This window comes from Cervus canadensis, chromosome 21, assembly GCF_019320065.1.
Source record: "Cervus canadensis isolate Bull #8, Minnesota chromosome 21, ASM1932006v1, whole genome shotgun sequence".
NCBI lineage: Eukaryota > Metazoa > Chordata > Mammalia > Artiodactyla > Cervidae > Cervus > Cervus canadensis.
The window spans coordinates 44,676,099-44,688,725 of record NC_057406.1 but is presented as its reverse complement, the minus strand read 5'-3'; the positions used below and the strand labels follow the sequence as shown (position 1 = coordinate 44,688,725).

General features: G+C 45.6%; 1 protein-coding gene across 1 annotated transcript in view; it reads right to left on the bottom strand.

Moving 5' to 3' along the window:
• ELK3 (ETS transcription factor ELK3) overlaps nt 1–10,661 on the bottom strand; it is a 67,359-nt gene extending 56,698 nt beyond the window's left edge. Inside the window, exon 1 of the mRNA XM_043440487.1 lies at nt 10,316–10,661. The gene's annotated coding sequence lies outside the window, so the exon portion shown is untranslated. The remainder of the gene's footprint in view (nt 1–10,315) is intronic.
• Nucleotides 10,662–12,627: the final 1,966 nt, after the last annotated feature.

Sequence of the window (12,627 nt, the reverse complement as noted above, 5' to 3'; positions counted from 1 at the left end):
GACGAGTATGGTGCATAAATACAGAGTTTCTTCTAAATTCAAACGACTGCTAATAAAGTTCTTTTTAACATGAAGTGAAACTACAATGGCATGAAGGTAAAATGGCAAGCAAAAGGCATTTCATTGTTTCAGAGAATGTCCATTTAAAAAATCTAGCCAACTTGTAGATAAACTATAGAAAGTAGAACACATTTAAAATATCTTGGTGTTTCTGTTGAGTATAATTACTTGTATTTTTTTTTAAGTTGCAAAAACAGATAACGAGTGATTTCAAAACTAATCTTCTCCAGGGCGTTATACTTAAAATGCATTTATTAACCCCCAGACTGCAATGAATAAATGGACAAAATAACACCGAAACTGTCATCAAGTGGAAGACTCAGAGTTCATTCATTCGTGTCCGGCTGCCGTGCACGCGTTTCCTTCAAGAAACCAACAAAAGCATCCAATAGGAAAGAGCGGTGGTTGGTGGAATCAGCGCCCAACATCAGCGAGCCAGAAGCCTCCTCACTCACCTTAATTCCCATTCGGGAATCTGCCATCCACCAAGTCAGTTTAGCCCTTTTCTTACATGTCACATGTGACTTGTTCCTCTGCTTACTCTTCCAGTAACTCTTCCACACAAATATATTAATTGCACAAAATAAATGCCAGCTTCAACTTCAATGATCTTTTCCCTTTGCTAAAGAAAATCACCCTTTCTGTATTTGAATCATTTGGTACATATACAGTGTTCTCCATCAAGGTCTGAGAGTGTCTGTTTTCCTAAAGACAAATTGGTAGGTTTAATATCTAGGTGGCTCAGTGGGTAAAGAATCCGCCTGCAATACAGGAGATGCAGGAGACTTGGGTTCAATCCCAGGGTTGGAAAGATTCCCTGGAGGAGGGCACAGCAACCCACTCCAGGTCTCTTGCCTGAAGAATCCCATGGACAGAGGAGCTTGGCAGGCTACAGTCCACAGGGTCGCAAAGAGTCGGACACGGCTAAAGTGACTGAGCACACACAGCACGTACAATATTTAGGTTAAAAAAAAAAAAACAAAGGATGTGGCAAAGCCTGGAGGAGGGTGCTGTTCTTGTGGTTCAGTTCTGATTTAAATCAAAGCAGAGCAAAACTCTGGGGAGCAGTGATGCTGACCTTCTGGGAGCCCCAGTACTTTTGGGTCACTCGGTTTGATTCAAGACATCTTTTACTAGCATATACTTCTGGAATGAAAGCAATTCACTTTAGGAAATTGTTTAACACTCTTCAAACTTACTCAGTGCATCCAAGGATCACAAATGCAGAAATGAGAATCAATGCTAAAGAACCTAAAAAAGTGAATGAAGCAAAGTCAGGCAAGCCGAATGGCTGGCTGGGCCATGCTTCTGGCTTTGCCTGACTATCAAAGATGGAGTGGGCTCACCAACAGGCAGTCTTCCCTCCTCTAAAGACTCAGAACCATGGGACAGCACCTCTTTCTCTCCACCCGGGGTTTACTCACTTCCAACCCTGACTCAGAATATCACTGGGAGAATCTGGAGATGCTTGTCCTAAAATGCTTCTAAGAAAAAAAAAAAACCTAGCAATGCTCTACTACCCAACACCTTCTGGTCTAAATGATCCATATCTGGAGTTTGAAAAACAGGCAGGAACATTAGCAAAAATAGCTTCCCCACAACACTCATGAAGTCTAGAACCCAGAGGATTTCAAATGTAAGACCATAGAGAAAAGATCAAAGAGCTGTATCCACATAGTCTTCAAATGATGCTAAGTGGTTTGGTCCCTTCCTGTATGTTCTATATGGGGCTTGCTGAAATTATGATGTACCTGGGCTTTCTTCACTCCCGAAAATTATATCAAAAATCCAAGCTTTTCTGAGTTCTCACAGTGAAGTAATGATTCTTTGGGATGGGATGAAGAGGTCAGGCAAACTTTCCCTTATGCCAGTCCTCTGTATAGAACTGGGGCTTGAATCCTCCATGAGCAGAGGGACTGTGGAGAAGGAGCAAAAACTGAGACCAGTCCCATTCTCTTAGACTAAGGCATTCCTCTTGTAGCTCCAACTACGGAGGCGCGTGCACACACACACACACACGCACACACAATGCTCCAGTAAAGGGTACCAAGGAGGTTACCTCTCCAGTCCATCGAGTATTAACCAGAGACATATCCTTAACTGTTAGTGTTGGGAAGCTGTTCTCACATCTACAGCCTTTTTTGTTTGCCTAACAGAATGTTCCGATTCTCCCGGGCGCTCATGTCACCATTCTGACAACGACAAGGACTTACAGGTGTAAACATCTAAGAATTCCTCAGTTAATTCCTACAGAGAGACCCTGCAGTCACGCAGGAGCACGCCCCGGAATAAATTCTAGGGCTTGTTTTGTTGTGGTAGTTGTCATAATCTCTCTCTTCTGACAATTAACTGCAGGGAGAAAAAAAATATTGCTTAATTACACCTTCTGATTAATCAAGGTTTGACTATCAACAAACCACTCCTTGGCAAAACCCAGCTGAAATTAACAGCAGATCTAGCCCTCAACTGAAAACTATTTAGGTATTTAATTATTCATCCTTTCATCATCACACAGGCAATCTTATTATTTTAAAACTCAATCAGAAATGTCACTTATTATAAGAAGTTATAAACAAAAGCTACACAAAGGTGTTAGTATAAGTGAAGAAGCACTTTTAACAGTGAGTGTTATGAAACTCAGCCCAAGGAACCTATGGAAATTTGGTCAACTGAGTCTCAATAAAGGACTATGATGATTGCTGTAGAATGATTCATTTTAATATGGAAAGAACTTTACATTGAGATTCTTTCAAGCTGTACTATCCTATAAATTACCTAACTGTTAACCAAGAACTCTGAGTATAACACCGATGTCAACAACAGAGCTAAAGTCTGTCCCCTCAGATGGTAACATATTAACCTGATCTCTATAAATTCACTTTTGCTGCAAATCTGGACAAAAACTCTGGACAATGATATATCCTCTATAGAGGACCTTCTTTTAACCAAGAGATATGCCTCTTATTAATTCAAATAACTTACTGTCTAAGAAAGAGCTGGATTTAGGAATAGCAATAAAGTGCTTTATCAAGTTCACTGGCAAAATGGGGGGAGAAGAGCCATACTGACAAAATCTTTCCTCTTCAGATTGCTTTTAACTCAATGAATGTCACATATTGTACAAAGGGCTGGAATAAATACAAGGATGAGAAAAGATGAGGCCCAGTGGGAGCTTAGACTGCTGGGCAAGACTGATGAGCAATACATCTTGATACATTCATGTGCAGATATCCCTCAGTTTCCGAATCTAATGAATTTCAGGGTTTGGACGGTGACTTCAGATAACAAGAGGTAGCCAGCTATCAAATCTACATGGTTCCTGAGTTTTGGATAAGCAGTATTAATGAATAATGAGGAACACCAACCCTATCTCCAGAAGTAAACATCTGAAACTGTTTGGTACCTGCGCTTGGATAGCAAGAATCTGCAGAGGAAGAATTCAGGTAAAAGGAAACCGCAAGTAAAGCCGGTGGCAAGGGCTCTAAAGGCCAGGGATGGAAGATGGGGGGGATCTGGTCTGGAGAACTGGCAGAGGTCTCCCTGGGGAAGGGATGGCTGAGCTGCGACCTGACAGATGACCAGTGCTGGCTCAAAAGCGGAGTGAGAGAAGTTGATGGGAACACAGGACCAGGAAGGGATTCCCAGAAGAGAGAAGGGCATTTGGAAGGGCCCAGGGGCCAGAGGGCACATCACACGTTTGAGGACTTGAGGCAAGGCCAGTGGAGTTGGCCCAAAGCACAGCGTGTAGCTTACATTAGAGAGTTTTGGTCTATATCCCAGCTGCAGCCACTGGGAGATCGTGAGCAGAGGAGCCACAGGATGGGAACTGGGTTTGAAGGACTGCCCTAGCGTGCGGGCAGGGAAGAGACGGAGGGGCTGAGGGGAAATGTGGACCCCCTCAGATTCAGCGGGGGGAGGATTTTCAAATATGATCAGGAGGAAAGAACACGGACCCAACCTGGTGATCAAAATCTTATCTGAGCTACTCAGTACCCAACCTGGAGACGGTCGCTGGTGTCCCCAAGAATGAGGCAGTTGTGCTCTTTAGAAACAAGGGGTGCGTGTCACAAACCTCAGGAGGAGGGGGAAAGGGAGCCTGGCACCGTCCCTCAGGTCATCCTGATTCAACAAGGGGCAGAAGTGGGATTGAAGGGAAACTTATGGGGAGTCCCTTTTTCCACCACCAAACAGCTTCTAAAACTCGCTGCCTGTCTCTCAAAGTCAGCTTTCGGGGGATGACATCAAACATTCAATTTACACTTTCACAGCTCCTGGAAGAATTCAAGTTCTCTATTCTTAAAAAAAAAAACAACAACTCAAATAGGACTTTGGATCTAACTCTCCAACCACGCTACCCTCTGGCCAGGAAAACCTCGGTCCAGGGAGATCAAGTCAGCCTCTAAACCCAACTTGTTTTAAGAGAATCTACTTTTCCCCCCAACATACATACAACTGTTGATAAGCAAAAGTGATACTAAATAGTGAAGGGACTTTCTTTTCCTCTTTACAGGATGATGAGGAAATCCACACATTCTGACAATTTATTTTTAACCAAGCAGATCAAATAAAAATACTACAGTATTTTATCCTGGTGCCCTGGGGTTTAGTAACATGGTAGAATCATGAAATTGCCATAATATAATAAAAAAAATAACCAGGGGATGTTTCTAGATGATAGAAATTTCTCTCCTTGGAGGTAGGGGATGGGGATGACATAGGTGTATACTATAACACTTCAGATCTGTGCAATTTCATGTATGTAAATTATACATCAGTGAAAGAAATAAAAAGACACAAAGAGTCTCAGATTCATTCTACTTCTGGAGTAAATGAGCCCTTACCTCACCAGTCTCATCACTCCCATATTTATACTTGGAAAATTAGGAACTGTCCTTAGATATGGTAACTTTGAAAATACTTAGGATGCTATGTGCTTTGGAACTTCTTTTTAGAGCATGTATAAAACTAAATTTATTTTAATCCAATTCAAATCAGAATCCATTAGCATAACCATCATCTTAATTTCTTTAAAAATATGCAAATAAATCTCACAGCCAATTATAAAATAATCCCATTTAATTCCTAATTTAATAATAACTTTCCAGCAACTGTAAATTAAAACACACAAAGTGGTCTGTGAGTAATTCCTAGTGGCAAGTCAACCAAATTACAACTTATTGAAACGGTCAATTCAAAGTTTATTTTTAAATTGCTGACATATATTTGAGTTTCCAGTAATGGATGAAAACCATTTTCATTTTGGTTGTGGGTAGGGATGATGAGGAGTCACATTTCTACATAAAAGACTGAATGATCTACCATTTTTGAAGGCCCATAGGATGTGTTAACAGTGCACCCCAGACACAGAAAAATAAAAACTAATGGTTACTGAAGGGGAAAGAGGACTTGGCAGAGATGAATTAGCAGGTTGGGATTAACATATACACAATACTATATATAAAACAGATAACCAATAAGGACCTACTATACAGCAGAGGGAATTACACTCAATATTTTGTAGTAACTTATAAGGGAAAACAATCTTAAAAAGAATACACATAATTGAATCACTGTTGTACATCTGAAATTAGCTCATTATTATAAATTGTGTATCAATTAAACAGTATACACACACATACACACACACTGACAATTCGGTTTACTGAGGCTGTATCCTAAGTGGCAAAACCAGAATTTTCACGTTCTCACTGCCACAGTCTCAGCCAAAAAGCTGGATGATCTCAATTCAAATTGGTCACAGGCAATAATAATCTTGGACTGAAAATTCACTGAAAATACCAACTTCAAAGTTCGGAAACTTTACTGATATAAAATGAAACGCTAATGAATAAGAGTCACCCAATGTGCAAGAAGCACCTTCTTCCCTTCTTTATAGTTAGAGAAGGTCAAGGTGTATTTCTGGTCTAACCTAGTTTCTCTGTTTTCATCACTGAGCATTCTATTTTGATGTGTAGCACCCTGGACTTCCTGTTACTACATCTTGATATTCTTCTGCAAATCATGACTCATCCTTAAATCACAGAGAAGCTCATCAAAATCCCAAACTTCACAGCACATATGAATTCAGTCTTTCATGAGGGCAGCATTCTTAGAACATGACTTGGGAGCCACAGAGGCAAAAACACTGAACGAGTTCATGTAGAAATTATGTCAATTCACTGTTGAGTCAACACATTTATTGGATCAATAAATACAAGCTCTATGGGTGGTGATTTTGGTCTTAGGACAAGTTATTAAACTGTGTTACATGATATGTTAACTGAAAAAGTTACAAAACAGAAAGTATACAGTGTGACTCCAATTAAAAATATTGTGTGTGCATGTGTGGGTATGTGTGTATTTTAAAAGATCGGAAAAAAAAAAATACACCGAAGTGTTAACAGGGATTATGGGAGATGTTTATTATTTTTTCTTTGTGGTTTTCTCACTCTTCCTAAGATAATTCACATTAATATTTTTATAATAGAAAAAACAACTAACCTTTAGAAAATATTGCTATACTAATGTGACCTCAAATACGTCAATCTATGAAGGCAAAGGGGAATTACAGATAAATAATAAAACATGAAAAAGTCTTGCCTTAAACATACAGAAACATCTGCCAGAAATGGAGCCCTTCATTCAAATGGCCACAACTGCTCATCTGTATGTGCAGGTCCTGGCCCTTAGGGGCAGAAGCTGTCTGCCCACAGTCAGGACAAACCCCAAAGGGATAGAGAATCTTGTTTCTTTTAAAGTTTAATGAGGAACCCCAGGTCTAGAAATCACAAAGATGGCTGAATCATTCCCTGGGACTAGAAAGGAGCAGAGCCATTAATTAGTAAGCAGTAATTCACCATCAGCAAAAAAAACAAAAACAAAAACAAAAAAAACTCTACTCCAGGAAGTCACATCCTTAGATAATTTTTTTTTCCAGTGTATTGGTTTTGTTTGGTTTTAGGTAATGTTTTGCAACCATATTGGTTTTCTGAATCTCATAAACATATAATTGGGCAGCATAGGATGCTTAAAATCCAGTATCTGACAGCTAAGAATGGAATATTTTAATTTATATGCACTGCCTGGAAGCCCTTTAAAACCGATTTCAGGAAAAGATTCAAGTTCTAAAAAGTTATTACAAATATAAATTTCGATATAGGATCTCACAATTACAGTTATTATGTATTACCAGGTTTGAATTATTAAGCTTTTTTTTTTAATAAGAGAAATCTTTCATAAATGTTTAGGAAACATCAAAATTAAAATAGGGCTGAAAAAAACAAAAAACACTGCTTTCCCCCATCTGGGCTACTGCCATTCTGGTCTAGAAGGCATTAGTACCAGGTGAGTGAGGTTCAGAAAGGGACTAACTCAGCTCACAAAGGTACACCATCACACTATCATTATTTACATATCTACTGACACACATACTACTAACCAAACAGAAAGGGAGAGAAAATTCATGCCTACTTTGTTATTCAACATGACAGAAAAGTGCAGTGATGATTTTTATATGTCCTATTTGTTGAATGAATTCACATGAAAGTCATCTTCATCATTAACGTAACCAAGAGTTTCTCCATCTGGGTACTCCTGACATTTTGGGCTGGAAAGTTCTTTGCGATGGGCTGTCCTGGGCATTGTTGGATGTTCAGCAGCATCCCTAACCCCTACTCAGTAGACGCCAGCAGTACCCCCTCTGATTATGACAACCAAACCGTCCCTGGATGCTGGCAAATATCCCTTGGGAAGCAAAATTACTCTTAGTTGAGAACTGATATAAATGAACATCATGCATTCCAAATAATAACTTATAGGAATAAATAACTTGACCTCCTTTTTGTTTTGAAGGAAATGTAGTCTACAGAGGAGAATATTTACAACCTTCATCCTTAAGATAGATCCTGCAGAACGATGCTGCCTTTGGAAAGCTTTTTTCCTTATCTATTTATTGTTAAGTCCTGTTATCCTACTTACAGCTTTCAATGCAGCAATTTATTGAGCATCTACTCTGTGCCAGGTGCGGTGCTGGGGACACCCTGTACTCACGTCCCCTGACTCACACCCTGGTTGGGCTGTTTTCAGGACACGCCTTGCCATCAGAAAAGAAACACTGACACCTTAAAAAACCCTCAAGAGAGCAGCATGTCCTTGTCAATAAAGGAGACCCACAGTTCCAATCAGATTCCTTAAAATTATTTACCCTTTTTAGTAACTCTACACATTCCCAACATTGAAAGGTTTAAAAAAAAAAAAAAAAAAGCCCAGAAGGCCTTGGCTATATTTGGCATAGAATGACCATCAGGGGTTTTTGCAGGCAGGATCATTACTGGAAACCCTAAAAACATTTAGGGACAGTCTTCTTAACTGTCTGACGGGCGAGCCCTCCTAACACAATCTGTAATTTTATAATCCCCATAAATTGAAACTCATAACTGACCTTTCCCAAATAAAAGTGTGTCACAGAGAGAGAGAGAGAAGGGAGAGAGATCAGAGGGCATTTTGTTTGCCAATAAGACTCAGAAATCAATTTGAGCTCATTAATAGATGCCTGGAACACGCTCGGCTTCTCATCACCTCCGCCGCATGCCCCCTCCCCCTCCAACTGAAGCACAGATGAGAGAGGATGGGTGTGTTTAAGCTGCTTGGGTAATAGAAACTTCACACACACACACACACAGGCGCGCGCGCACACACACACGGACAGCTAGGAGAGAAAAACCTTGTAAGCCCCAAATCCAAAATGACTGCAAAGTTTAAGATGCTGCCCTGAAAAGGTTCGTTGGGCGACTTGCCCCTCTAAGTAAATAAAGCCGTAACTTGTCTCGGTCTCCAGCGCCGGGCTCCCCCGGCTGACAGTGGCTGCACAAAACCCCTCCTGTGCTGAGCAGCGGAAACTCCTAATGAGATTAGTTGGTGTGTGTGCAGACATTACTTAGCAATGACTAAAGGGGCTCTCTTCCTGCAGCAGCCAGTGGAAAATTCAGGGAACTTTTTCCCCCTGCAGCAGCAGAATCCCTTTAACCCTCTCCCCAGCCAACTCCAAAAACAACTCAGCCTCCCCCGGCGTCCCCCACCTCCCGGCTGGGGCGCTGGGGGAGTTAAAGACCCGCCAAGGGCTTCCAAAAGCGGGAGGGTGGGAGGGGGCCGGCGGGGAAGGGGCGGTGACCCCTCGAACACTACAAAGGAAACTGTAAAAGGCACAAATACATAAACCTGAGCAGCAGCAAACCACAGTTTCTTTGTCAGCTCCTCTAGTGAGTCATTTTCAAGATGCTGTCTGCTGCCAGTTTCAAAGCGGAAGCGCATGGCAATTAGTCTTGCCGTTTCCAGACAAGCCAGAAACTCTCCCGACACTCGTTTTTTTTTTTTTTTTTCTTCTTCTAAAAAGCCCCTTTTGCAGTTTCTGAAATAACATTTCTTTCTCCCACCCCCACCCGCCGCCTAACTGCAGCTTGTCCTCAGGATGATTCGGTTCAGAAAACGTAACAAAAATCCAGACCTGCGATTTTTCTTTTAACCCTGCAAAATTGTGATTCCTACCCCCTAAAGTTACAGTAGCATTACAGGCCAACATTCAGTTGCAAGTTGAAGAGCCCCATCCCAAACTGCTGGGGGCTCCAAGACCATCGCCTGCTGGGTCCTCCTCCCAGACCGTGTCCAGTAATGACTCTGCCGGCTTTATAAGGTCCAGCTAGGCGTGCGCCTGGGGCGGCGACCCGGGCGGGGGGTCACCTGCCGAGCCAGACGGGACGCGGCCCCCAGCCCCGCCGCTCGGCTCCCCACGCCCTCCTCTTCCCTCCCCACCCCTGTTCTCCCTGAATCCGAGCATCCGTACCCACTGCAACCCCGAGGAAGTCCCAGCCCCCCTGGAAGGTCAGCGGTGGTCCAGCCTCCAGGCACGCAGCCCGCTCCAGTCACCGACCCTCCCGGGGACCCCAAGTCTCACCGTCGCCCGCTCCTCCGGCGCGCCCCCTCCTCCCGGCTCGCAGCGCAGCCCCAGGGCGGGGTGTGCCCGCGGCGGGTGGCCGCAGCCCCCGGGGCCGGCGCGCGGACCCAGGCGCAGGAACATCCCGCGGCGCCCACTCCCCGCGGCCTCCCCGCAGCCCCCGGGCCTGCAGCCTCCTACGCGGTGCCCACCCGCCCCACCCCCACCAAACCACACAGAAGAAAGGAAAGAAAAAAAAAAATCCCAAACCAACCCCCACGAAACTTTGCAAGTGCCCGAGCAACAGGCACGAACCCTACTACCTACCCAGATGTGGGGGAGCTTTCAAGATCCTTCTTCGGGGGAATTTCTAGGAGGAACCGGGCGAAAGCCCCCGACTTTCCATGCTGACAGGCGTCTGCAGACGGTCTGTTGCTCTTGTAATGAGATCCTGATTTCCCCCCCTTTTTTTTCTTTCTCTCGCTCCTCTTTTTTTTTTTTTCCCTCTGGTGTGTGTGAGAGCAGGAAGTTGGAGCAGTCAGGCCGAGCCGGCTCACTTCCTTTACTGCATTATTCCCCAGGCGGTGTGCAGTCTGTGTAAACAGGCTTTTCCGCCCCGCGCCGCGCGCCCCGGCCGCGGCTGTGCGCCGGGGCTGGCCGCCGAGGCCCGCGCATACTCCGCCGCCCCGGGCCCCGCACCGCGCCCGCGCCCCCGCCCGCCGCGCTCCCCGCTTCCTGCTCGGCCACCCCCGGGGAGGAGCCTCCGGACCCCTGGCGACTCCGAGTGGCCGCAGCCCCTCCCCACGGGGGGCCGGGCGAGTCGGCCAGAAACCCGGAGGAGCTGCCCCGGCGCGCTCAGGGGCTGCCCTTGGGTGGCGGCCGGGCCCCGGGGGTCCCTCTTCTCCACCCTCTAACCGCCCCCCAGCGGGGGTCCCCGGGCTGGGGACCGCGCCGGGCCCCGCCGTGGGGGCTTGCCCTGCCCGGTTGGTCTGGACGCGGAGGCCCAAAGTGGGGAGGCGGCTGGACGTGGTGTTTCATGTCAGCTGGGATGGGAGAGCGGTGGGGCCGAGGGGCGTCGGGAGTGGGGTCTCGGTGCTCTGGGCCAAAGGGCTGCTTTGATCGTGGGTGGGGGCCTGATTGCTAAGGAGGAGATGTTTGTTGCATGTGCAGAAAAGGAGGCGCGGGTTTTGTCTGAGAAAAAAAAAAGCCAGCGCTCAGAGTAGGGGGCCCACTTTGGGGGAAAAGGATGAGAAGCCATAAACTGGAAGCCAGGATTCTCCAGAAGAGCCCTGTCTGGCCGTTCGCTATGGCCTAGCCCGGGCCCGACCTCTCCTGCCTGCTCAGGGACTCCAGGGGGAAATGAGCAGCGACCAGGGGCCCAATGACTGAGGCTTCGGAGGGAGGCTCCGTGGTCTCAAAGGTGGACCCCACCCCACGCTATTCCCCCACAAGGACACCCGCCTCGAAGGGCTCAGGCCAGGCTCTAACGAGGGAGCCCGTCCACTGCCCTGAGGCTTGGAGGAGGGGGCCGGTGGAAGGATCCCCACCCCGGTCCTGGGCTCCAGCCCCAGCTTCTCAGCTTCTGGCCCCTTCCACGTCCACGCCTCTCCCTCCCGAGCAGCGCGGACCCGCGGCTCCCAGACTGAAGAATGCGTCACGTGGGGGGCTTGTTAAAGCGGGTTTTAACTGCACCACAGAAGTTCCTGATTCAAAAGGTCTGGGATGGTTCTCAGCCCAGGCTAAAGTTAGAATCACCTGGGGAGTGTTTTGAACACTATTGATCTCTATGCACAACCCAAACCGATGAAGTCAGATTTCCCGGTGGCAGGGCCTGTGTGCCTTCCAGAGGGCGGCATTCTAAGAGTCCCCCACTTGCTTACTTGTTTCTTCCTTTTGCGATCTTTCTGAAGGTTATTTGTTCATGAATCTCTCAGTCTTACTATGTGTGGGCTTCTAAGGGCGGGGCTATGTTTTACTCTAGTTAGTACCAGGTCCCACCCCCAAGTGTCAATCAGAGCACCTGACCATCGGACTGTCCAGTTCCTCAGCCTTTGCTTTGGGGCTGGCTGGATAGTTCACGGAGAAGCGGGGCTGAAGCCCGCCAGACCTCTGAGAGAGATGGGAAAACAGGAGCTCGGGGCTTGGGGGAAGGTAGGAGAGTAAAGGAGGAGAGGGCATGGGGAAGAGGGTTATTTATCAACCCCTGATTTTCCACAGCTGATTTTTCACTTTAGGGATTATTGTTTTAATCCCTGGTGGGCTCCTATCACTCAGCAGAGCTCACTCTGTGCCCCTGAATGATCCAGCTGGGGACCAGGGGAATGTTAATTTTCTATCCTTCTCAAGGAGAAACAATCTTACACATAGAATTCAGAACCCTGTGTTATCTGCAAAGTGTATGGCAAAACAAAGCATTAGTGTATCTTAAACTAGTGGCTTTCATGCTTTTTTATTATATATCTTCATAAAAAATCTTTGCTGAATCCTAATATGTAAGCAAGAGAAGGTTTACATGATTTCATCAGGCTTTGTTTTGAAGAAATGCTTCTTTGTCTAAGGCACTTCTGAAACACTCATGGGCAGTCTTGGAGTTTCCCAGACCAAATGAAGACCTCCTTAAGTTCTCCTGGTGTTTTAGG